The sequence below is a fragment of the Geotrypetes seraphini genome, chromosome 11, assembly GCF_902459505.1.
Source record: "Geotrypetes seraphini chromosome 11, aGeoSer1.1, whole genome shotgun sequence".
NCBI lineage: Eukaryota > Metazoa > Chordata > Amphibia > Gymnophiona > Dermophiidae > Geotrypetes > Geotrypetes seraphini.
Genome location: NC_047094.1, coordinates 69,726,557 through 69,749,805, shown reverse-complemented (window position 1 = coordinate 69,749,805; position 23,249 = coordinate 69,726,557). Strand labels below are relative to the sequence as shown.

Below are 23,249 nucleotides of genomic sequence, written 5' to 3'. Positions count from 1 at the left end.
ATACACCCACCATATAGTGCAAAAATGTGCAAAGGTCTAGTTTTTACTTTCGATCACTACATAGCCTAATGCCACACAAGCAGCGCTGTTACAAACATATTCTGAAGGTCAATGCTAAGGTTAACAAAGTTTCCTTCCTTGGACCACAAGGAGATACTGACAAACCACTGGAAGAGATCCCAAAACAACTACCCAGGCACAACACCCAAAGACCCACTCAGTGTGTGAACCAGTTGAGTGGAGTGGACTAACTAGGCTCGGAGGAGGGGCGCCGAAGCAGCTCGGATCGCTGACATCGCGATCCCGCTGCGGGCTGATTCATAGGTGGTGCAGGGAGGCCAGGGGGGGCGAGCGGTCCTTCGGGGGTGGGGGGACTGAACGGCAAGGCCGGGAGCACCCCCTCAGGGCTTGCACCCGGGGCAGACCTCCCCCCACCCCCCCTTAGTACGCTACTGTGTGAGAGAGTCCAGACCCACAGGGGACAGAGGAAGGAGGGGAGGGGACATGAATACTGAAACTGCAAAGGGGTGAGAGGAGGAGGAGATATGATGCTGGACTTGCAAGTGGGGGGAAGGGGGGGAGAGAGAAAAAGAGTGACCCAGACCAGAAAGAGGGTGGGAAAGAAAAAGATTATTTGCCAGTGGAGAGAGAGATGCCAGAAAACAGGGACCAGGGAGGAGATTCAGGGTCTAAGTGAGAGAGGAGTGGGATGTAAGAGGGAACTGAAGAGGCTAGAGCCTGAGAAAGGAATCTCAGGCTTTAGGATGGAGAAATTCTGTGCAAAACACTACAAATAAACTTTGCAGAATTTTAAAATATTATGTGCAGAATTTTCAAATTTTTTGAGCAGAATTCTGTGAGGAGTAGCTGTACTATAGAAAGGTAGGGTATATCTAATAAATATTAAATGGGGCATGAAGCATGTTCAAACACCAATTTATTGCTTAGTAGCTTCATACATGCCTTCTAATCTAATCTAATCTTCCATTTGTGAGTTGCACAAACCTGTACAAGCTTTAGGCGATTGACAGTGATCAGGAAGGAAAGGGGGAGGAGGGGGACAAGAGAGGGACAGGGGAATGACATGAAGGAGGGGCCTAGATGGTGGGAGAGGAGATAGAAAGAAATTGGCTGGTCCTTGTATTTTTGGAAAAATTAGTGATTCCTTTATCATATCTCCCCTCAGCCATCTCTTCACCAAGCTGAGGAACCCTAGTTTTTTTTAGCCTTTCCTCATAAGAAAGTCATCACATTCCCATTATCATTTTCATTGTCCTTATATGTATTTTATCAAAGGCTCCTTATTCAGCAGTCTTTTATAAAATACTGAGAAAAATACGAAAGTCCTAACCTGGATGTCCCAATTCCTACCTCGATATGTTATGGAAAACATGAATTTTAATGGGTTTAACTGTATTTAATGCAAACCTTTTTGCCATGCTAATTTCTCAAGCAATAAAAGCATAGCTGTGTCCCTCTCTTTCGTTCTTCCAGCTGCAATACCAGTTACGTGCATGTAAATTTGAAATTGTTTAAACTGCTGCTCTCAGCTTAATTCCCTTGTCTGTTAGTCTTTACGACAGTATTTCTTCGGGAGTTGTGATTTACACCTCATCCCATTATGTGGGCCGCTAGAATACAGAATAAGAGCTGGAAATTGATTTTGATATTTTCCCTTTTCTTCGTTTACACTGAGAATTTAGTGTTGCTCTCAGTGAGCGTTTCTTGGAAGTATAATTGAAATTTCAATAAATATTTAAAAAAAGAAACATTTGGCCAGCGTCTGCCCTCCAGTGAAAGCACCATTACAATGATTTTACAGCATTATTCAGCTGAATCTCTTATACGAGAGTAGAGTCTAGGGTCATTCACCAACCCAAAACTATATAGAATGCAATCGAACCCCATAGAAACCTGACAGGGAAAGAGTGCGGAGCAGAGTTAGGAGGTCACCTCTCTAAAAGGAACGCACTTCCACTATCAGGCAGTTTGTGAAATAACAAACATATTGCAAAAATTTTTTTTTAAAATCACTGGACACCTATGTAGCAATTCGTCATACAACAGCACAAACCCTTGGACTGAAACAGTAGCCACCCTAACTATGAAAGGCATCACTATATCTCAAACAAAGGGCTAGATTCATCAACCTGCCCGATCGGAGCCGATCCGGGCAGGTCCAACGAATTCTGGAAGCTAAAATATGCAGATGGGGGCAATTGGAGGAATGCCCCCATCTGCCGGCATGGATCGCAGAACGCATGCACAGGCCATCTGTAGATGGTCTGCGCATGCCCATCAGAGCAGCGATCTTTTTTTTTTTTTACTTTTAACTTTTTTATTAGTTTTTAGCCCTGCGAGCCCGTGGTTTTAACCTGCTTTAAACCCGTGGGTTACAATGACATGCTCGCAGGGCAGGGAAGGGCAGGAGAGATTCAGGAAAGTCAGGGCAGGAGAACCGAGACGACGATGCGGCAAACAGGCAGGAGATGTTCAGGGAAGTCAGGGAAGGAGAACTGGGGCAGCGATGCGGTGAACAGGCAGGAGAAGGCGGCAAGCAGGGCAGAGAGCAGGGTTTCCAGAGTCGGAAAGACGTTTTCGACTGGTCCCCAGCAGTTGCTTCTTCAGTTGATCAGCCAGCCCAGTCAGATCAAGAATTTTGTGTTGTGAATCACGTCCCTGCCTACTTTGCATGCTTTTCTCCTCATTTGCATGCACGGATTTGAAGCGGATCGCAGGTGAGGTTAGTGAATGGGGCCTGAGGAAATCTGGTCGCAAAGGGGTCGCAAACCGATCGGTACACGATCGGTTTGCTTTGTGAATCTAGCCCAAAGAGCCCTAAAACAGTGTGTTCCCAAGTCGGTCCTGGAGTATCCTCTTGCCAGTCAGGTTTTCGGGATATCCACAATGAATATGTATGAAATTGATCTGTATACACTGCCTCCATTAAGTGCAAATCTTTTTCATGCATATTCATTATGGATAACCTGACTGGCAAGGGGGTACTTCAGGACTGACATGGGAAATACTGCCCTAAAACATCCATACGCCTTCAGCTGAGGGGAGCAGGTTGGAAAACAGAACAGGTCAGACTGCTGCAAATCCATACATACAACTTACACACTAGGAGAATCCTCTCTTCAGTCACACATGCAAAATACAAACAGACCCTCAACAAATGGAGCGTAATTATTCATCGAGGTGGGATACCTTTAAGATGTGTTGCTAACTTATGATAGTTTAGCTCAAGTCCCAGTTTATACCATGAGACCTAGGGCTCCTTATACGAAGGTGCGCTAGCGGTTTTATCGCACGCACCGGATTAGCATGCGTTAGCTGAAAATCTACCGCCTGCTCAAAAGGAGGCGGTAGCGGCTAGCGCGCGCTATTCCGCGCATTAAGGCCCTAGCGCACCTTCATAAAAGGAGCCCCTAGTTACTGATAACCAATGTTATTTTACTGTTAATCTATCTTAATGGTAGCCCATATTGATAACATTCCCTCTTAAGTAAAGAAAATAAAATCGAAATCACTGTTATATGTAATAAAAGTGAGCCAAGTAAACAGCAATCAAGCCATTGTGACATCATTGATGAGGCTGGCTCTTAGGCATTGATAAAATGAGGTATTATGACATCACAATTTCAGCTTTAGTTGCCAGAGACTGAAAATCTTCTTGATAAGGAGGGAAGTTATCAGCCTGGTCTGCCATTATGATGTATTTTATCACTTACTCGTATTATTTCAGTACAGGTCCCATTTTATGCAATGAGACCTAAATACTGATAACTTGTGTCATTTCACTGTTAACCTAAGGCTGCCAACTAGGAATATAAGAATAGCCTTACTGAGTCAGACCAATGGTCCATCAAGATCAGTAGCCCATTCTCACAATGGCCAATCCAGGCCACTAATACAGGGTTGATCCAATAATGGGTTTATCCCAGTGCATGCTGGGACCTGTAGTCTTGCTTTTCCTAGGGCATGCAATGGGGAAATCAAGAACTACAAGTCCCTGCATGCAATGGGGTAAACTTAGGACTGGATAAACCTTGTCCTATGAATCTGGATCCAGTTGGCAGGCTTATGTTGACCCATCTTAATGGTAGCGTACAAAGATAACCTCTCCCTTACATGTGACCAAGACTAGAATTAGAAATCTGCAGACAAAATCTGAACTGAAGAAGGCTGACTCTTTATGCAGGGCAACACAGCAGATAGAGAAAGAGAAATGCACAGAGAAGAGGTGCTCATTTCCCAAAAATAAACAGTAGAGTAAAAAAAATGTTATCATATGAGAGAGAGCAGCAAAAACTCTACATACTCCTAGGGCAGGAGTAGGCAATTCCGGTCCTCGAGAGCCAGAGCCAGGTCAGGTTATCAGGATATCCACAATGAATATGTATGAGATGCAAATCTATCTCATGCATATTTATTGTGGATATCCTGAAAACCTGACCTGGCTCCGGCTCTCGAGGACTGGAATTGCCTACCCCAGTCCTAGGGTAGGGGTAGGCAATTCCGGTCCTCAACAGCCGGAGCCAGGTCAGGTTTTCAGGATATCCACAACAAATATGTATGAGATGGATTTGTATGCACTGCCTCCTGTCACCAAACCAGAAATTTGTTTTGTACTTGATATAATGTTCATTTACAGTAGATATAATATTTATAAATGTTTTTATGCCTCTGTTGCAGGCATATGCTGAAATGTGACCGCACTGGGAATTTTTCTACAATAAGGTGACCGTTACTATGCTGCTGTGATTTGTTTCTGGTTTCCAACCTCCTTTGTTTTTGAGGTTTCACTACTGCAATATGCCTCTTTTTACTGTTCTGTCTACTCTGCCACCGCCACCAAGCCAGAAAATGAGACTTAACTAGAGTCAAGAGTGTTCACCAACAGACCCCGGGAACTGTCTTTCTGCACTGTGTAATTTTATTGGATTGCAAGATGAAAGGGCCCATAAAAAATGACAGAGAAAAAAGGTAGTTTCCGCCATGCGCTCACTATCCTGATCTCCTGTGCACTCCATGTACGACAGCTTCTCTTTCGCATCCTGCTGGCACAGATATTGTGTGGGCATTGCTGTTTCTAGTTAGAGGTTACTATTTATGCAATTCTATAATTGAGTGCCTGATAGGAGCCTATTGTAAAAATGAACGTGGGCACCTACTTTTCTTTACAGAATACTAGCATAACAGTAAAAATATGTGCCTATGATTTAGGCATAAGTTCTTGCACCAGTTATAGAGCTAGTGGTGAAGACACCCGCAAACATGTTATACATGAGTGAATCCCACCCATGAGTGAATCTCTGCCCAGACTCTGCCCCGGTAGAATGTCCATTCTGTAAGATGTGCAACCAAAAACAAGTCCCAGCAATCAAAAAAACAGAAAAGTGGAGTTATTGAACTGGCAAGTCCCAGGTTTATTAACAACAATAAATTAAATTAAATTAAAAACAATACACACAATTAGGGCTCCTTTTACAAAGGTGCGCTAGAGTTTTTAGCGCATGCACTGGATTAGCGTGCTAGCTGAAAAACTAGCGCATGCACTGGATTAGCGTGCTAGCCGAAAAACTACCGCCTGCTCAAGAGGAGGCGGTAGCGGCTAGCGCACGTGGCATTTTAGCAAGTGTTAAGGCCCTAACGCACCTTTGTAAAAGGAACCCTTAGGTCAATGGAAGTGGCAAATATGGCTCACAATAATAACTCACTTTTCACAGGGGTATAATAAATTAACCGGACAGACCAACCATCAAAAACAGATCAAAATAGCCAGTCCAACATCTCAAAGATGCTCAATAATGGTTATACATATTAAGTGGTTGTCTCTTTGTACACATATACTGTACATGCTTCTAAGTATATTATTTAAACTCAATAGAGCTTCAGAAGCAGCTTGTTTCACGGGAACAATTACCCGATAAATTTTTCAAAGAGCCCTAGCACAGTGTGTGCCCAAGTCAGTCCTGGAGTACCACCTTGCAAGTCAGGTTTTCAGGATATCCATAATGAATATGTATGAAATTGATTTGTATACACTGCCTCCATTATGTGCAAATCTTTTTCATGCATATTCATTATGGTTAACCTCCCCCACACACACACACACACACACACACACACCCCTTGGTATGCCACTGAGACAAGTGGAATAATATATTTCTTATTGCAGCTATCTTATAAATATATCAAAATATCATCACACTTGTCTGAAAAAGTATTCTTCATAGTGCTGGGCTTCAGAAGCAGGAAAACACGCAAAGTGGAGCATAAGCAGGGCAGGATTAACCAATAGGCCAAGTAGGCACGTGCTTAGGGCCCGAAATGGTCAGGAGGGCTCGATGAAGGAGGGCATCAACACTGTTTTTTTCCAAACAGCGATGGGCCCCTCCAGCATCGATTGGCAACGCGGGCCCTCCCCCGGTCGGCAACGTGGGCTCCACCCCAATCGGCAACGCAGTTCCCCCCCCTCCCCCCCGACGGAAAGTAAAACACCGCCTGCACACTAATATCACAATTTTCAACAGGACTCCCTGTTTCGCAAAAAGCTTCGTCAGGGAATTGAGCATAAATTATCCAGCTTCACCGCCTATTGTATTGCGAATATTGAGGGAGAATGTACAGACTTTAAGCTTCACATGCATTATCCCTGCACTTATCTTTACTTATTAACCACCTTTTCATGAAGAGATTCGCCCAAAGTAGTTTACAATACATTGAATACCATGTTTACCTGAAAATAAGACAGTGTCTTATATTCATTTTGGGTCCAAAAATGCATTAGGGCTTATTTTGGGGGGATGTCTTATTTTTTTTCAAACACAACAATCATCTCTCCCTTCTTCTCCTCTAGCCCACCCCAATTCTTCCTCTTTCCTTTCTTCCCCCCACCCATGGGCAGCATCTTTTCTTCCTTCTCACCCATCTCGTTGTGCAGCATCTTTCTAGCCCTCCCTGCCATCCCCCTGTGCAGCAGAATCCCACCAACCCTCTCACTGTGAGACTAGCATACCTCCGCTCTGAGGCCTCCAAAAACAGCAACGGCGGCAGCGCTCAGAGATGTGGCAGAGGGAAGGCTCCAGCGGGGAAGGCCATGAAGCAGCCCATTCAGAACGCTGCCACCTCTGCTGCTTTAGCAGGCCTCGGGGCAGAGGTACGTCAGGTCTTACCGAGGTGGGGGTTGCTGAATCAACGAATCTGATTTTTTTCTGCAAATCGGGCAGGGATGGAATCAGGGAGTGTTGGGGACATTCGGGGAGGGGGGGAGTTGATCTTAACTAGGGCTTATTTTGGGGGTAGGGCTTATATTAGGAGCATCTTTAAAAATCATGCTAGGGCTCATTTTCGGGATAGGTCTTATTTTCAGGGAAACAGGGTAGTAATCAAGTACTCTTTAAGTAACCACTATGCCACCCTTCCCCTGTAGAGAATAACCACCAGGGTGGACAATTTTTACATAGCATAAAACAAAAACAAAAAATTGATAGGAAAAAATAACACCTCTACTTGGAAGATTCATTGCTTGTGTCTGGAAAGGTGTGCTGTTGGAATTTGCTGAGTGTATGTAACACACACTGGTCACTGTCGGAGACAGGATGCTGGGCTCAATGGACCTTGTTCTGACTCAGCTTGGCTTTTCTTATGTTCTTATGATGTGCTAATTAGAACTGTTTGATATTATTTTGGAGGTTGTTTTTGTAATAATAAATTTACATGTCTCTCTGTTCTTAATTGATTCTCATCGCTCTTCTTGGTTTTATGTCAGTTATATGCGATATGGTAGATTGCTATTTGTTTTGTCTGAACTGGTCAATGTTTAAATAGTCCATTTACTGTTTATTTATGAGAACAGCTTTGAAAATTGTTCTCCCCATTACCAAAAAAGGCAGCACGGACAAGATTTTTGAGCAAGTATTACAATAAACCTAACAAATTATATCTAAAGAGCAAATGATTTGTTAACTATGTTTTTGCCATTTTTGTCAGACAATGTTTTGCCATGCTATCTTTTACCATACTATCCCCACCCCCCACCCCCTTTTACAAAACTGTGATAGCGGTTTTTAGCACAGGCCGGCATGCCGAATGCTCCGTGCTGCTCCCGACGCTCATAAGAACTCTATGAGCAGCAGGAGTAGCATGGAGCAGTCAGCGCGCCGGCCTGCACTAAAAATCGCTATTGCGATTTTCTAAAAAGGGAGGGGGGGAAATGTTTGCCATCACGTCACATAAATACGCTTGATTATGTATGTAAACTTGTAACCTGCTCTGGGCTCTATTGGGAGGATGGGATATAAATCCAAATAAATCAACACATGGGGCTCATTTTCAAAGCACTTGACAAAACCGCAGAAGTGTTTTTTAGCGTAGGCTGGTGCCCGGAATGCCCTGCGCTGCTCCTGACACTCATAGAGTTCCTATAAGCGTTGGGCGCAGGGCACAGCATGAAGCACTGGCCTGCACTAAAAACCACTCCTGCAGTTTTGAAAAAAAAAAGGGGGGGGGGGGCGGGTTGGTACTTTGTGTGTCTGAGTGCTTTAAAAATGAGCCTCCCATGTATATTTTCTCTTATTTACAACAATACGTATTACTTTAGTAACACATGTAGAGATTGTTATGCCAATAAAGCTTGCCAGATCAGAGAACAGGGGAAAGGGGAAGAAGGGCAGAGGGAGGAAGGAGGAAGGAGGAGAGAGAGACAGAGCGAGAGGAGGGCGCAATGCTGGAGGGGTTCAGGCTCTCACTGCACATCACGGACATTAACTCATAGATTGTACCATTAAACGTTCTCTGATCAGACAGCTGCCCAGCTGGGCGGGAGCAGCGGGAGAGATTCAGTCTCTGATAAAAGGATTAGCTGAGAGTAGCTCTTTCATATTCCCACTGTTTGATTCCTGCCTCCTTTGAAGAAAATATGCCTCCCCCCCCCTTCCTCCTTTCTCGGTCTACCCTCTGTTTCTCTCCTCTCTTCCCTTTACACAGACCTCCTGTCATCAACAGTCACTGTATCTGTTTATGATCCTCCCTGAACAGACATTCAATATAATAATATAACATCAAATAGTCAAAATACTGCAGTCAGGCTCTCTTCTGTTTCCATTCCCTGAAAGAACCCTGGGGCTCCTGAAACCTTCTAGTGCAAAGCTAACTCCATGGGCTGTTCCCTTGAATTGTGCTAACTCAACCCCCTTTATTTGTCCCTTTCATTGAGAAATGGTTCAGAAACCCCATGAATTCACTAACGGTACAGTATGTATTCATCTGGGGCTTTTCCATTATGGATTTCTCTCCCTTTAAGAGGCTGCAGAACGAGCTTCTCTTCTGGACAGTCAGTCCTCTGTGGACAGAAAGCTGTGCTTAAATCAGTAGTCAGTGATTGCCCCCTTCTCACTGGAGCAAGTCAGAAAGAGAGATGATCCTTCCTACTGCAGTACTTTGGAGAGAGCATTTGCTGAGTACCAAGGAGCTGACAGACAGTAGCACAATGCAGGGAAACCGAAGGCAGCCTGCCTGAGCCCTCACAGACCTTCCTAATCACTCCACATTTCTGCTGACGGTAAGCGCCGATTCCTCAGCCTCCTCACATGAGGTTTTCTTTCAAAGACACTGCTTAACTTCAATGCTTCAGGTCAGCAGAATCAAGCTCTACTTTCTATGGTGTACAAGAAGTATGGAACGGACCCAGCGTCATGCTGATCGGCAATCATATATCATAGGAATAGTACCCGACAGGGTGCCAAAGCCTCGTGTTCCCATATCACACTATAGTGTGCTAAATGAAGGAGAAATACTGCATGACAGAGTATCAAATCTCAGATATTACAACAGGAATAACATCAGATAGATTGTTAAGTCCAAGCATTGCCATAGCAATACCACCAGATAATGTCCTGGAGTCAATGACATGGCATTGCACTAAATCTAGACATTAGAAGAGGATTATCACACTGTAATATTCCAAATCCCTCCAGTAACATTGCCTTAGGAATGCCACAAGCTCATTAGTGAGGTTAGGCCTGGCTAGAACGTTGATGGGGAATCACTAGGGAAGACCAGTTACTGGGGGCTGCAGGGCTAAGTTCTTCCATTAGATGAACCAGAGGCTGGTAGAAAGCTTTCAAAGAAGGCCACCACAGGCATCTTAAAAATTCACAGGTTGGCAGTTCCTGACTGCTGATTATGTGTGACGAGATCAGTGGTCAACACTTTGCATGGTCCAGCCCAAGAGCTTAAAAACCACTTGTGGTGCTGGCATGGGATAGAGCTTATCCGATCAATGGAGGTTTGAAGTGGTTGACAGAACTCATCCCACTCTTCTGAAGAGAAGAGGCCCAAAACTACTTCTATTAGGAAAAAAGAAGGAAATGAATGTGGGTGAATATTAGGGATGACGAAAGGAGTTTGGTCATTGCAGGAAGAAGGCAAAGTGAATCTAGCATTTTAGGAAGAGGGTGGAGGGGAAAAACATAAAGACGTTGGACCAGTGGACAGCAGAAGAAAAATGCTTGGTAGGGGGCAAGAAAGAGGAGATGTTGGGCACAATAGATAGTGAAAGGAGTGGCTGGCTGGCTGGGCTGAGCAGAGACTGAGGGAACAAGAGAGAGAATTAAATTTGCAGATGACAAAATTATTCAAAGTTGTCAAAACACATGTGGACTGTGAAAAATTTCAATAAGATCTTAGGAAATTGGAAGCCTGGGCATCCAAATGGTAGGTGACATTTAATGTGGACAAATGCAAAGTGTTACACATCAGGAAAAATACTCCAAATCATAGTTACCTGATGCCAGGGACCACTTTAGGAGTCAGCACCCAAAAAATAAAGATAGGGGTGTCATTGTAGACACAATGCTGAAATCTCATATGAGGAAAGACTAAAACGGTTAGGACTCTTCAGCTTGGAAAAGAGACGGCTGAGGGGAGATATAATTGAAGTCTATAAAATCCTGAATGGAGTAAAACGGGTACAAGTGGATCGATTTTTTGCTCCGTCAAAATTTACAAAGACTAAGGGACACTCGATGAAGTTACAGGGAAATACCTTTAAAACCAATAGGAGGAATTTATTTTCACTCAGAGAATAGTTAAGCTCTGGAACGCATTGCCAGAGGTTGTGGTAAGAGCCGATAGCGTAGCTAGTTTTAAGAAAGGTTTGGACAATTTCCTAGAAGAAAGGTCTATAGTCTCTTATTGAGAAAGACATGGGGGAAGCCACTGATTGCCCTGAATTGGTAGCATGGAATATTGCCACTCCTTGGGTTTTGGCCAGGTGTTAGTGACCTGGATTGGCCATCGTGAAAATGGGCTACTGAGCTTCATGGGCCATCGGTCTGACCCAGTAAGGCTATTCTTATGTTCTTATCTTCTGCTCAGTGTGCGGCGGTGGCAGCAGCAGCCAGAAAAGCAAACAGAATGCTAGAAATGATTAGGAAAGGGATGGTAAATAAGCCCAGGAATATTATAATGCCTCTGTATCACTCCATGGTGTGATCTCACCTTGAGTATTACGTTCAGTTCTAGTCACCATATCTCAAAAAAGATATAGCAGATTAGAAAAAGTTCAGAGAAGAGTGAGCATCATCAAATCAAAACTTATGATCTTACCTTTCGAAGAAGGAATAGCGCTTCAGGCTCCCCTGAAGTTCAAATTGCTCCCTATCAAGGTCATCCCTACTCTAAAACTGTTAGGAGTCACTTTTGACAGTAAATTTTCTTATCACAATCACATTAGCATGGTTGTTCAGAAATGTTTTTATCGTCTTAGAATGATTTGTTCTCTTGCAAAGTTACTAGAACCAGCTTCTTTGAATACATTGATCCATTTTCTAGTAATTTCTTGCATAGACTACTGTAACGCCCTTTATAAAGGCATTACAAAAAAGGAAATTAGACGGCTTCAGATTGTGGCATTAAGAAATATGATCATGTCTCACCTCTCCTATTCAGGGTACATTGGTTACCCGTTGAACATAGAATTAGTTATAAAATTTTATTTTTAACCTTTACAACAAGACTAAATAATCAACCGGAGTTTATTAACAGACTTTTAATTCCTTATAATTCTTTAAAATCGCTTCGTTCAATGTCACAAAATCTTCTCATCATACCTTCTTTAAAATTAATCAACACGTTGCGTTCCAATAACTTTGCTGTCACTGCCCTTACTCTCTGGAATCGACTGCCCAATCATTTGCGCAGTGAATCCAAAATAAACCAATTCAAATCAAAATTAAAAACATTTTTGTTCCAGGATGCCTTTGGACAATAACTGTCCTCTTAAGGACAATAAAACAAACAAACAAATTTTATCGCTTTTTACCCTAACCTATTGTATTTTCCTTTTTTGTTTCGCTTTCTCTTTTACGATTGTAGTTCTTCCCTTTCTTTCCTATTGTTTGAAGTAAGTCCATATGTCTTATTATGTGTTTTATTAAGATGTTTCGGTTTTATCTGGTATCCCAGATTTTTAATCTGTTTTTATGTAAATTTTATATTGTACACCACTTAGAAATTTGATTAAGCGGTTTAAAAAATTTTTTTATAAACTTGAAACTTGAGCAAAAAAAATAAAGGAGATGAAACTCCTCTTGTATGAGGAAAGCCTAAAGAGGTTGGGATTCTTCAAATGGAAAAGAGACAGCTGGTGGGGGATGACTCAGGTCTACAATATTCTCAGTGGTGTAGAATGGTCAAAAGTAAATCGATTTTCACCCTTTTAGAAAGTACAAAGACCAGGGGATACTCAATGAAATGACATGGATATGCTTTCAAAAGAAATAGGAGGAATTTTTTTTTTCCACTCAAAGAATAGTTACGCTCTGGAACTCATTGCCAGAGGATTTGGTAACAGCGGTTAGCATGTTTGGATTTAACGAAGGTTTAGACAAGATTGTTGCAGATTTCCAAGTCTTGTCACATCTGGGTAGGTGGAACCGATGTTTTAGACATCATGCTGTGCCTTTTTTTTCAGGGTGTGCTGTGAGGTCTCCAGTTTTCCTATACATAGAGTGGGTCCTTAAACATGATTGACTAGGGATTGAGACAGGAAGGCCACGAATTTGAATTTTGGCAGGAAAAACAAAAGTTTGGACAAGTTCCCAAAGGAAAAGTTCATAGTCTGATATTGAGATAAATATGCAGAAGCCACTGCTTGCCCTGTGGTTGGTAGCATGGAAAATACTTAAGTACCTGAGTGTAAAAACCGCTTAGATAACCTTGATAGGCGGTATATAAAATCCTAATAAACTAATAAACTAATTATTTGGCTTTCTGCCAGAAACTTGTGACCTGGATTGGCCACTGTGGAAACAGGATTCTGGAGCACTGGTCTGACCCAGTATGGGTTTTCTTATATTCTTAGAGTGGAGATGCTGAGCAGGGGGAGAGATATAGATATAAAGGGGGAGGGCACAAGACTGTAATATGCCTACGATGCCTAATGCCCTAAAGGGCAACACCAAACCTGTACAATATTGTGCCAAGAAAAGGTGGAGCTGTGATCATCTAATCCTCAATATGCATAAATGGGTATAAAAGAGAAGAAAATCAAACAAGCATGTGCCAAATTCAGAGCTTTCCCCAGGAAATACAGATTTTGTACACATAAGAATAAGCCTCTGGGTGTTCTGGCACTACTGAAAGAATAAAAATTGTGCAGCATTGTAAATGAGCATCTCTACTGCAGTCCATCCAGGCCAGCTGGGAGCTCACAGCTCACTTGTTCCCATCATCTGGCCCTTCTCATCAAAGGCAGGGAAAGGAAAGCACTGAAAGAAAACCAGGATGTGATTATGGAAGAGGGCTGCTCCTGCAGAACAGCTCTCAGGTACTCTCCAGAGAGGGTGCCTGCCCTGAGAGTGTGATGCCCCAAGACTGAAAGGGCTGAGAAGAACAGTGTAACAGAGGTGGGAGGGGTGGGGGGGTCTGATCATTGAACCTCAGCCTTGTTAGGTTCCAGGCAGGCCCTGGCGTGAAGGGTCTGGCCTCAGTAATGAAATCTTTGGAACAGATGGATACATTTCTGCCTCATTGTCTTTCATCTGGTGCCTGCTCATCAGCAGCTTCTGCAGAGAATAAAAAGAAAAGGGTCCAAGCTGGTCCAGAGAGCAAACAGCTCAGACCGATAGCAGTGTGCATGAAGATCCATCAATGCTTTCTCTTAGAGCACTAAATGCAAGATTTTTACTTACAAATTTTACTTAATTCGTTTTTAATCTTGAGAGGTATTTATCAATTTATCTGTTTATTTATGTATATATTCTCATATTTATGTTTTAATAGACTTTTAGAAATTAATAGCTATCAGAAGAATATATGGGTTCTCACTATATACAATTGTGTTGGTGATACATTTCAAGGCCCTGTATTCAGGCACCACACAAATGCAGATAACACATTGCATATAAATATTTTTGCATGCACACATTTGTATATATGAGTGTATTTGTGATATCTTAGAAGTGTCATAGGATTTCAGCTATCGGTGTCTTAAAAAGCAATAATCAAAATGAAAATATAACCACACTTCGTGTTTTTTGTTTCCCGAGGATACCAGTGAATTATGGCAGATATAGTTTCTTGGAAGTGAGAGAAATTCCCAGAGGCAAACAATAAGAAGAAATGAGGTGAGACAGAGAAGAGAGAAATGGACAGAAGACAAAAAAGAAAAATGAGGGAACAGAAGAAAAATGAAAAGCGAGAGAAAAAGAGAGGGTAACATAAGAATACAAGAACACTGGGACAGACCAAAGGCCCATCATGCTCAATATCCTGTTTCCAACAGAGGCGAACCCAGGTCACAAGTACGTGGCAATATCTGTTTTAAAAATTTATGCTGCTTATCCTAGGGATAAGCAGTAGATTTCCTCAAGCAATCTTAATAATGACTTATGGACTTCTCTTTTAAGAAATTATCCAAACCTTTCTTAAACCCTGCTAAGCTAACTGCTTTTACTACATTCTCAAGCAATGAATTCCAGAATTTAATTACCCTCTAAGTGAAGAAATATTTTCTCCAATTTGTTTTAAATCTACTACTTACCGTAGTAGTTTTATCACATGTCCCCTAGTACTAGTATTTTTAGAAAGAGTAAACAAGCGATTCATATATACTCGTTCCACTCCACTCAGTATTTTATAGACCTCTATCATATCTCTCCTGAGCCTTCTCTTCTCCAAGCTGAACAGCCCTAGCCGCTTTAGTCCATCCCTTTTATCATTTTTGTTGCTCTTCTCTGTACCTTTTCTAATTCCACTACATCTTTTTTGAGATGTGACGAGCAAAACTGCATACAGTATTGAAGGTGCAGCCGCACCATAGAGAGATACAAAGGCATGATAAGAAATGCGAGCACAAGTGGGGGGAAAAGATAAAAGATGAAAAAAGAAGAGACACATGGGTGAAAAAGTGGGAGAAGGAGATGGACGAAGAGTAGAATGATGAGAGGCCCTATGAGGACAAAATAAAAAAGGGAGAGAAGAAAAGGGTGGGTGAGAAAGGAAAGATATGAGAGGAAATGATGGCAAAACAGACAAATTAAAGGAAAGAGATATTGGGAATAAGAATAAAATATATGGGAGAAAAGGTAAGGAATAGAAAGAAGAAAGATGGGAGGAAAGGCAGAAGAACAAAGAAAAATAAATTGAAGGAGACGTGATACGAAATAAGGAAAGTTTATGATGGGAATGAGTAATAAAGGAGACAGTTTGACAGAGAAGAGGAAATATGATGGAATGAGAAGTGGACAAAGGTGGAGATAAATAAGAAATGTGGAGATGGAAAAAGATTAAATGTGAAAAGCAGAATAGAAAGAGATAGGAGATCAGATGGAAGAAGAGGCAAGGATCAAAGAAGAAAATAGAGAGAAATGAGGAATCTAAATGAAAGAAATCTAAGGATAGATGAGGGAAAGAGATAGATACAGAAGAATAGAAAGGAAAGCAATGGCAGGGTGAAATGAAGAGAGGAAGAAGATAGCAAAAGAGATCTGGGAAGAGAGTGAAGAGAACAAGAGATGGTAAAAGGGGAGAGAGTTGAAAAGAAAAAGTGATGAAGAAAACTGAGGGGAAGAGACAGCAGGATAATAGAGGTTAAAGATTAAAAGAGAGCTGGGTGAAAGTTGGGGGTGCGAAAAAAAAAAAGAAAAGGGGAAAGAGAGGCTACAAAAGGAGTAAAAGGGATGGGAGAAAAAGTATATGGAGAGCAAACTGAGATTGAAGGATAGGTGGGAGAAAAGAGAAAGCATAGGAAAGATAGGAGAAGAAAGGCAGACTAGAGAAAAGAAATGGAAGGTAAGCTGTGATTAAAAAAGAAGATAAGTGAGGAAGTTAGAGGAAGAAAAAGAAAGAAAGACGATAAAGGGTGAAAACAGATTGAAAAAAGTAGAGAGAACAGGAAAAAAACTGGAAGAGTAGAAAAGAAAAATAGATGAATGTTTGGGAAGGAAGAAAGATGTAATGAAAGGTATAAAAGGAGGAGTAAGAAATAGAAAAGCATAGAGCAGAAATAGAGATAGAGAAGATCTAGGGAAGGGAGATGAAAAAGAGCTGAAAGAAGAGAAATGAACAGAGACAAGGAGATGAGAGAGGAAAGCAATGAGAAGAGAAGTGTTTAGGAAAAGAGAAGAGAGAAGAAATGGGAATAAGTGATGAAAGATAGGAAACAGTAGAAGTGAAACATATATAGGTGAAAATGTGAAAGAAATACAAGGAAGAAAGATGTGTGGAGAATGAAAGGTAAGAGAAAAATAGATGAAATGTTGAGAAAAGTCTGGAGAAGAGATGCAGGAGAGAGAGGAAGAGATGAAAAGAAACAGTGTGGAATTAGAAGAATAGAGATAGGAGAAGAATTGGTGAACAGATAAAAGAAATTTGGGAAGAGGTAGAAACAGAGAAAGAGGAAAATTGAATGTACGATGGACAAGAAGATATATAGAGGTAGGGAGGTGGGGAAGAGAGATGGAAGGAGAAGAGGACATAAGGAAGGAAAAGAGATGAAATTAATGGAAGAGGACTATAGGGGAAAAGAGATGGATAAGAGGAGAAATAATGCAGATTGAAGAAGTGAGGAAGAGTTAGGAAAGGAACTGGAGAGATGAAAAAGTTAAAGGAAAGAAGTCTGAAAACAGAAGATGGGTGCAGAAGTGAAAAAGAGAGAGGAGAGCAATGGGAAGAGAGGTGTTGAAAGAAGATGAACAAAAGTAAAGAGGTGAGGGAAATTAGTGTAGAGAGATTAAAACAGAGTGTGGAATACAAGACAGGAGAAGAAAGCTCACAGATATGAGGCTGGTATAACATAAACATGGAAGGCAAAGAAAATGTGGCTGAAGAGGAGGTGCATAAATGAGGTGAGAGATGGGAGGAAAGGTGAGAGTTAAGAGATGAGCAGAGGAAGGAAAGAGACAAAATAAATATAAGAGAGTAAGGAAATATGGAAAAGATAAGAAATAAGTGACATGGGGATATGGGGAAATAATGAAAGTGAGGAATAGAGCAAAAGATAGGAAGAAAAATAGAAAAGAAAAATAGGATTTAGGAAGGGAGTGATGAAAGAAGCAATGTGGAGAGAGAAACATGATTGTAGGAAAGGTGAAGAAGAGAGGACAGATGGGAAAATACATGAGGAAAAGTAGAAAGAATGAAGATGAGGAATGGAGAATGAATAGGAGAGATAGAGAAGACATAGAAAGAGAAAGATATGAGGAGATTATGGTAAGTGGGAAAGAGAGAGAAAATGAGGTAAGGAAGAAGAGAAAGATAAGATGGTAGGTGGGAAGAAGAAATAATAAAAGTGAGAAGAGAGAAAAAGAGAAAATTCCGGAAGAGAAGATGAGAGATAAGAGAAAAGTGAAGGAAAGGAACAAAAGCAATAGGAATGATATGGAGAAAAGAGTGATAAAAAGGAGAGATGGAAGGAAAGGTAGAAGAATAGAGAAAAGAGAAATGTGGTACAGGAGGTGAAGCTCTAGCAATGCAAAGAAAAAGTATCAGGTACTGTCTACAAACGCTGTCATACATGCACAAATTTTTATGCATGAATTTACGGTATATACAGTATCATATGTCCTTCTGAACAAATATATGTGGTTTACATATAGATATGTCATTATACAGTATGTAAAGTGCATAACTGTCATTATAGAGTATGTAAAGTGCTGAATGTATACATGTGTTTCTGTGTATAACGTTTGTGATATGTATTTATTTAGACTTAGAATTTCTTGTGTATGAAGTGCCTGATGTAAATTGTGTGAAGACTCTTCAATTAATAAACGGTCTCATATAACATGCTGATTACAAGCTCCCTGCTGAACATTGCAAAACCATAGGATATGTCTCTAGTAACAAAGCCAGAACATATACAGAAGTAACTAGGCAAACTGGACGGACCTTTTGGTCTTTTTTTTTTCTGCTGTCATCTACTATGTTGCTGCGCTAATCTACAAGAAAAAGAAAATAATGTCCAACGTCCATCATGGTGTGTCTTATTGGACAGAGGAAAGAAGAAGCGAGAGAAAGATTGGATAGATAAACAAAAAGAGGTAGACAGACGGGCCAGGAGACAGACCGAATGAATACGGAGCTGTCTTAGTTGAACCACCTCATAAATAACCCAATTATAAGGTCTTCTGGTAAGAACAGAGCTCATTCTCAAATTTGCGTAATCATATTGAGCTGGATAGTTACCTATTAATTCAGCTCTCCCCCCAGCCCACCTCCTTCCTATTCAGGATTCAGGAGCTTCAAAGCTAATGAGAGGGTAAAGCCAGGTGCAAGAGCAGTCTGGCTGGCTGTATTGTGCCAGATAAGGATGTCTCAGCTGTACTAGTTGCTTATGGAGTTGGGCAATCAGAACCACTGCAGCCACCACCACCACCACCACCACACACACACTCCCTCTCTACCCCCATCTATTCCTAAACAGGCATAATAAAATAGAAGACGGATATAAGGGAAGCATATATGCAGGCTTATCCAATACATAGTACACATACCTGATAGACACCATCAAAGATTGCCATCCCATAAACACATAGACAGACCACCCCTACATATACAGACACTACTGCCCTTAAACACAGGTGCACTCCTCCCCCTACCAGGCCTGGTAATAGACATTCAAGGGCCCAGGGCAAAAACTAGAGAGGAGGCCCCAAAGCTGGTCTTCAGTCTATGTCTTCTTCAGCTTGGGAGCCCAGGGCAAGTACCCTGTTTACCACCCCCCTTACATACATATTACAGATACCTACAACCTACATGAATAAGATGTACAGTATACAATGCATAGCCAATCTACATAAGTTAGAGAAACACAATCACAGACACTACCACCAATATATAACATGCCATTGAGCCAATTCTTAGTGTATACAACCTATACTTGGGATCCCAACATACCCAGTGCACACAGAAAGAGAGAGAGAGAGAGAAAGTCCCCCTTCCTCGATGCTGACTTACGGAATCAGGGAAGTGCAGAGTCCAGGAGATGCCAAACCCTTGGCCGAAGGGGAGCTGCCAGCTCCGTCCGTCCCCGAGGAATCCTCAGCAACACACGGTCTCCATCCCTGAGAGGTGATCAGGGGAGCTGACGGGCTGGTGGAAGTAATCCAGCCCCTTTTCCCCCCAAAGATGAAAATCCACTCAAAAAACACACCAAAAGATACTAAAGCAAAATCAAACAAAACTACAGGGATCTGAGGTTCTGCTGTCCCGATAGTATTCCCTAATTATTTGGATTGTTTTATCACGATATTAAGTCTTTGTCCCACTTCTTATTCTTTGTCCATATCCTGGCTATTGTGTCTCGGGATCTGAGTTATTCTGCTACCGCTGTAGTTATTCTAGTGTCACGATCGCTATTCTCTGTCTTGATCATCGTGGTGCTGTCGCGATGGGGTCATTCTGTTGTCCTGATTCTGACTATTTTGTTGTACAACCAGAGACCGCCATCCTGTATTGGCAATCGGACCACTGGCCCCTACAAGTACACAGCCCCTGAGGGGCGCACACATCGAGGCCCCCAAGATCGTATACATAGGGCCCCCTCCTTCCCTCCCTACGCCCAGAGAAGGGAAATGTAACCCCGCGCCGGAGGGGAAAGGAGGGGGGGGGCTGGGGAACTTCTGATGATTAAAACTCCCAAATTCCAGCGCAAAAGTGTGTGAGATTGAAGTTCTCCAGGGGTCCCAAGATTGCAGTCCGCTTCATAGCCCCCCCTCCCCCCCCCCAGAGAGGAGACAGGTGAGAGCAGAGACGGGGTGCTGAGAGGGGAAGGGGTAAAGGGCAGAGAGCGAGATCAGGTTACAGAATCGAATGAGGGGCAGCTGAGGAGAACTGGGGGAGGGGGGGAATCACAAGTCCCAGAGGCGGCTGCACCACTCCACTTCCCGAGCTGTCCGAAGCCAAATTGCCGTTTCCGCTCGCCGAAGACCCAGAGGACAGCCGCGAGAAGCAGCCGGGTCCGCTCCGGCGGGTGTTACGCCGCCCGTCACCGGGGAAAAGGCCGCGGAGAGCCTACACGTGCAATCCGCTGCCCAGAATTCCCCCCCGAAACGAGGAATCATCCATGAAGGGAGGGGGAGGGAAGGAGAGGACCCAGAGATCTTCAGCGGGCGTCTGGCTCAGCCGATCCAGAGAGAGTCCCCGGAGCTGGGGATCGGGCCCCGCCCGCCGCCTCCTCTCCCCGAGTCCGAACTGCTTCGCTCCTTCGAGGTTCTGGGGCGCTGAGGGGGGGCCCCTTCCGAGTCTCAGCTCCTTTCACTCTCTCTCCTGCCTCCAGTCTCAGGGACGGGGGGGTGCCCGGGCTCGGAGGGCCTGCAGCGTGTGAAGGAGGAGAGCAGGGACCCTTTCTCTCTGGCTTCGGGGGGGGGGAGGGAGGGCCGTGCTATGGAGGTGTTGGTCTCCTCGCTGAAGGAGAGGGGGCTTCCGATTGCCAGGGGAGAGGAGGGGGGCTCTCAGAGCATTGGTATTCAGCGCTGGCTGCTCTTGCTGCAGGAGGAATCCTGATCAGCTCCTCAGTATGCAGGTCTCAGCGCAGCTCCTCGCACCATCAATGGGCGGAGGGGAGGGAAGAGGGGGGAGGAGGGGGCAGGCCGGAGCAAACAGCGTTTAGGCAAGTCCCGGAGAGAGAGGGCAGCGGAGGAAGAAAGGTGAAGGGGGGTAAGGAGAGAGAAGAAAGGGGACGGGGGGAGGGAAGAAATTGGTAGGGAGAGAGAAAAAAGAAAGAGGGTGCGGGTTGGGGGCTAGATGGAAATGGGGGGAGGGCCTGAGATGAACAGGGGGTGAGACTAGAGAACAATTCCAAAATAAAGGGAGAGCGAAGAGGGGTGACCTGATAGAGAACAGAAAGAGGGGGAAGTGTCATCCATTGACGGAGGAAAGGAGGGCAAGACCTGTAGCTGATATCCCGCTCCCAGAGGAAGAATCAAGAGTTCGCAAGGGAAGATAGCTGGGCCCCATGCTGGCATAGGAGGGTGGGGGGGGGGAAGGAGGTGCAGACCTGGGCAGTGCCGGAAAGAGGGTGACAAGAAGCCTCTGGACCGTGTAAGCAAATGGAGGAAAGAAAACGGACGGCAGCTTTGTACGAGCACCGGAGGGGAAGGGGCAAAGTAGGATTCAAGCCCCGCTTTAGCACACGGCAGAAAGAGGAAAGGCACTGCTTCAGCTTTCAAAGAAGTTTAAGGCTTTTGGAGTCCCACTGGCGCGGCACTGCTGAGGAAGCTCACACTGCCACATTCACTCGGGGGCTGACTTTTTTTTTTTTAAACTATCTGGAATGTTGCTTCTTTATTGGGCAAAACGCCATTTCTTCTGAAAATAATCCTAGTTGGGGTACATAGAGCAAAAAACGAGAACACTATAATGCTGGAGCGCGACGCGAGTGAGCAAGAAAGGGTTAATCAGAGGACTAGGGCTGGCCCCTGCTTACTTCTGGTGCTATAATGGCATGGATTCTGCCTACTTGTCATCTGGATTGGCTACTGCTGGGAAACAGGATAGTAGGCTTGAGTCCTTTGATCTGACCCGGTATGGTAATACTTGTGTATAGGAATCGCATACAATACTCTTGTCCCGAGTACAAGCCTGTTAAAACCGGGGTGTGAACCCCTTGCCTTGCCATCCACAGACGCTGAGTAAGTTGCCCAGTTTGGCTTCACTGCCATGGGTAGGCGAACAGGAAGAAGTGGAGCTTAGCATACAACATCCTGCTTATTATATGGGTCCCAAGGGTTTAGGAAGGGTGAGATTATGTGCTTGCAAGGATTAGGCCTTCTCGCTTTCCTACCCACATGTCCATTCTGTTATTGGCACCATTTTATCTTGTTCTTGAGAAAGATAGGAGGAGGGGAGGACCAGAGCAAATGCTAATTTACAAGCTGTTTTATTTCTTGGGGCTTTAATTTTCACCAGGTGGTGATTATTAAGCCCCACTGTTGTGGGTTGTGACTCAGACACTGGCATGGAGGTCCATGCTAGAGAATGACACGATGACAAAATTCATCACCGTTTCCATCCCCGCGGGAAATAATCCCATTTCATTCTTTAGTGTCTATTTCAGCCTTAGTCCTTCTACACCAGCATTCTTCAAAGCAAAGCTTGAGGGTCAGTGGTTGTGGCCATTCATACTCTGATTCTTCCTTCTCTCCTTAAAGAATGACATGAGGATTGTTTACCGCGGTTATCCGCAGGGACGGGAACGGTGATGAATTTTGTCACCGTGTCATTCTATAGTCCATGCAAGCCCTGCAAGGACCCAGCTGGCATGGCAAAGCACCACAGACCAACCTAAGGGTTATCCAGCTTGTTAAGAGGTTTGGAATTTATTATTGTTTACAATGTTAAGATATTAATTGCTATGTTGTTATATTTTGCACAATAAACAGCCTCTGCACCCTGGGGTTGTGGGTTCAAATCCACGCTGCTCCTTGTGACCCTGGGCAAGTCACTTAATCCCCCCACTGCCCCAGGTACATTAGATAGATTGTGAGCGTGCCAGGAACATAAGAAATGCCTTCACCGGATCAGACCGAAGTCCATCTTGTCCGGCGATCCGCGCACGCGGAGGCCCATTTAAGTACACCTTTTTGGAGACCCGGATTTCCCGTATTCCTCAATATGCTTTTCAAGAAGATGTGCATCCAACTTGCGCTTGAAACTCAGAACAGTAGTCTCCGCCACAACCTCCTCCGGAAGAGCATTCCAAGCGCCAACCACTCGCTGTGTGAAACAGAACTTCCTAA

General features: G+C 43.5%; 1 protein-coding gene across 5 annotated transcripts in view; it reads right to left on the bottom strand.

Moving 5' to 3' along the window:
* GRIK5 (glutamate ionotropic receptor kainate type subunit 5) overlaps positions 1-23,249 on the bottom strand; it is a 359,271-nt gene that overhangs the window by 333,210 nt on the left and 2,812 nt on the right. For 4 of the 5 annotated variants that reach the window (XM_033914744.1, XM_033914746.1, XM_033914747.1 and 1 more), the window contains exon 1: positions 19,468-21,054. The exons of the other annotated variant lie outside the window; for it this stretch is intronic. The gene's annotated coding sequence lies outside the window, so the exon portion shown is untranslated. Of the gene's footprint in view, positions 1-19,467; positions 21,055-23,249 lie in introns of those variants that run through there. 5 annotated transcript variants of the gene reach the window in all.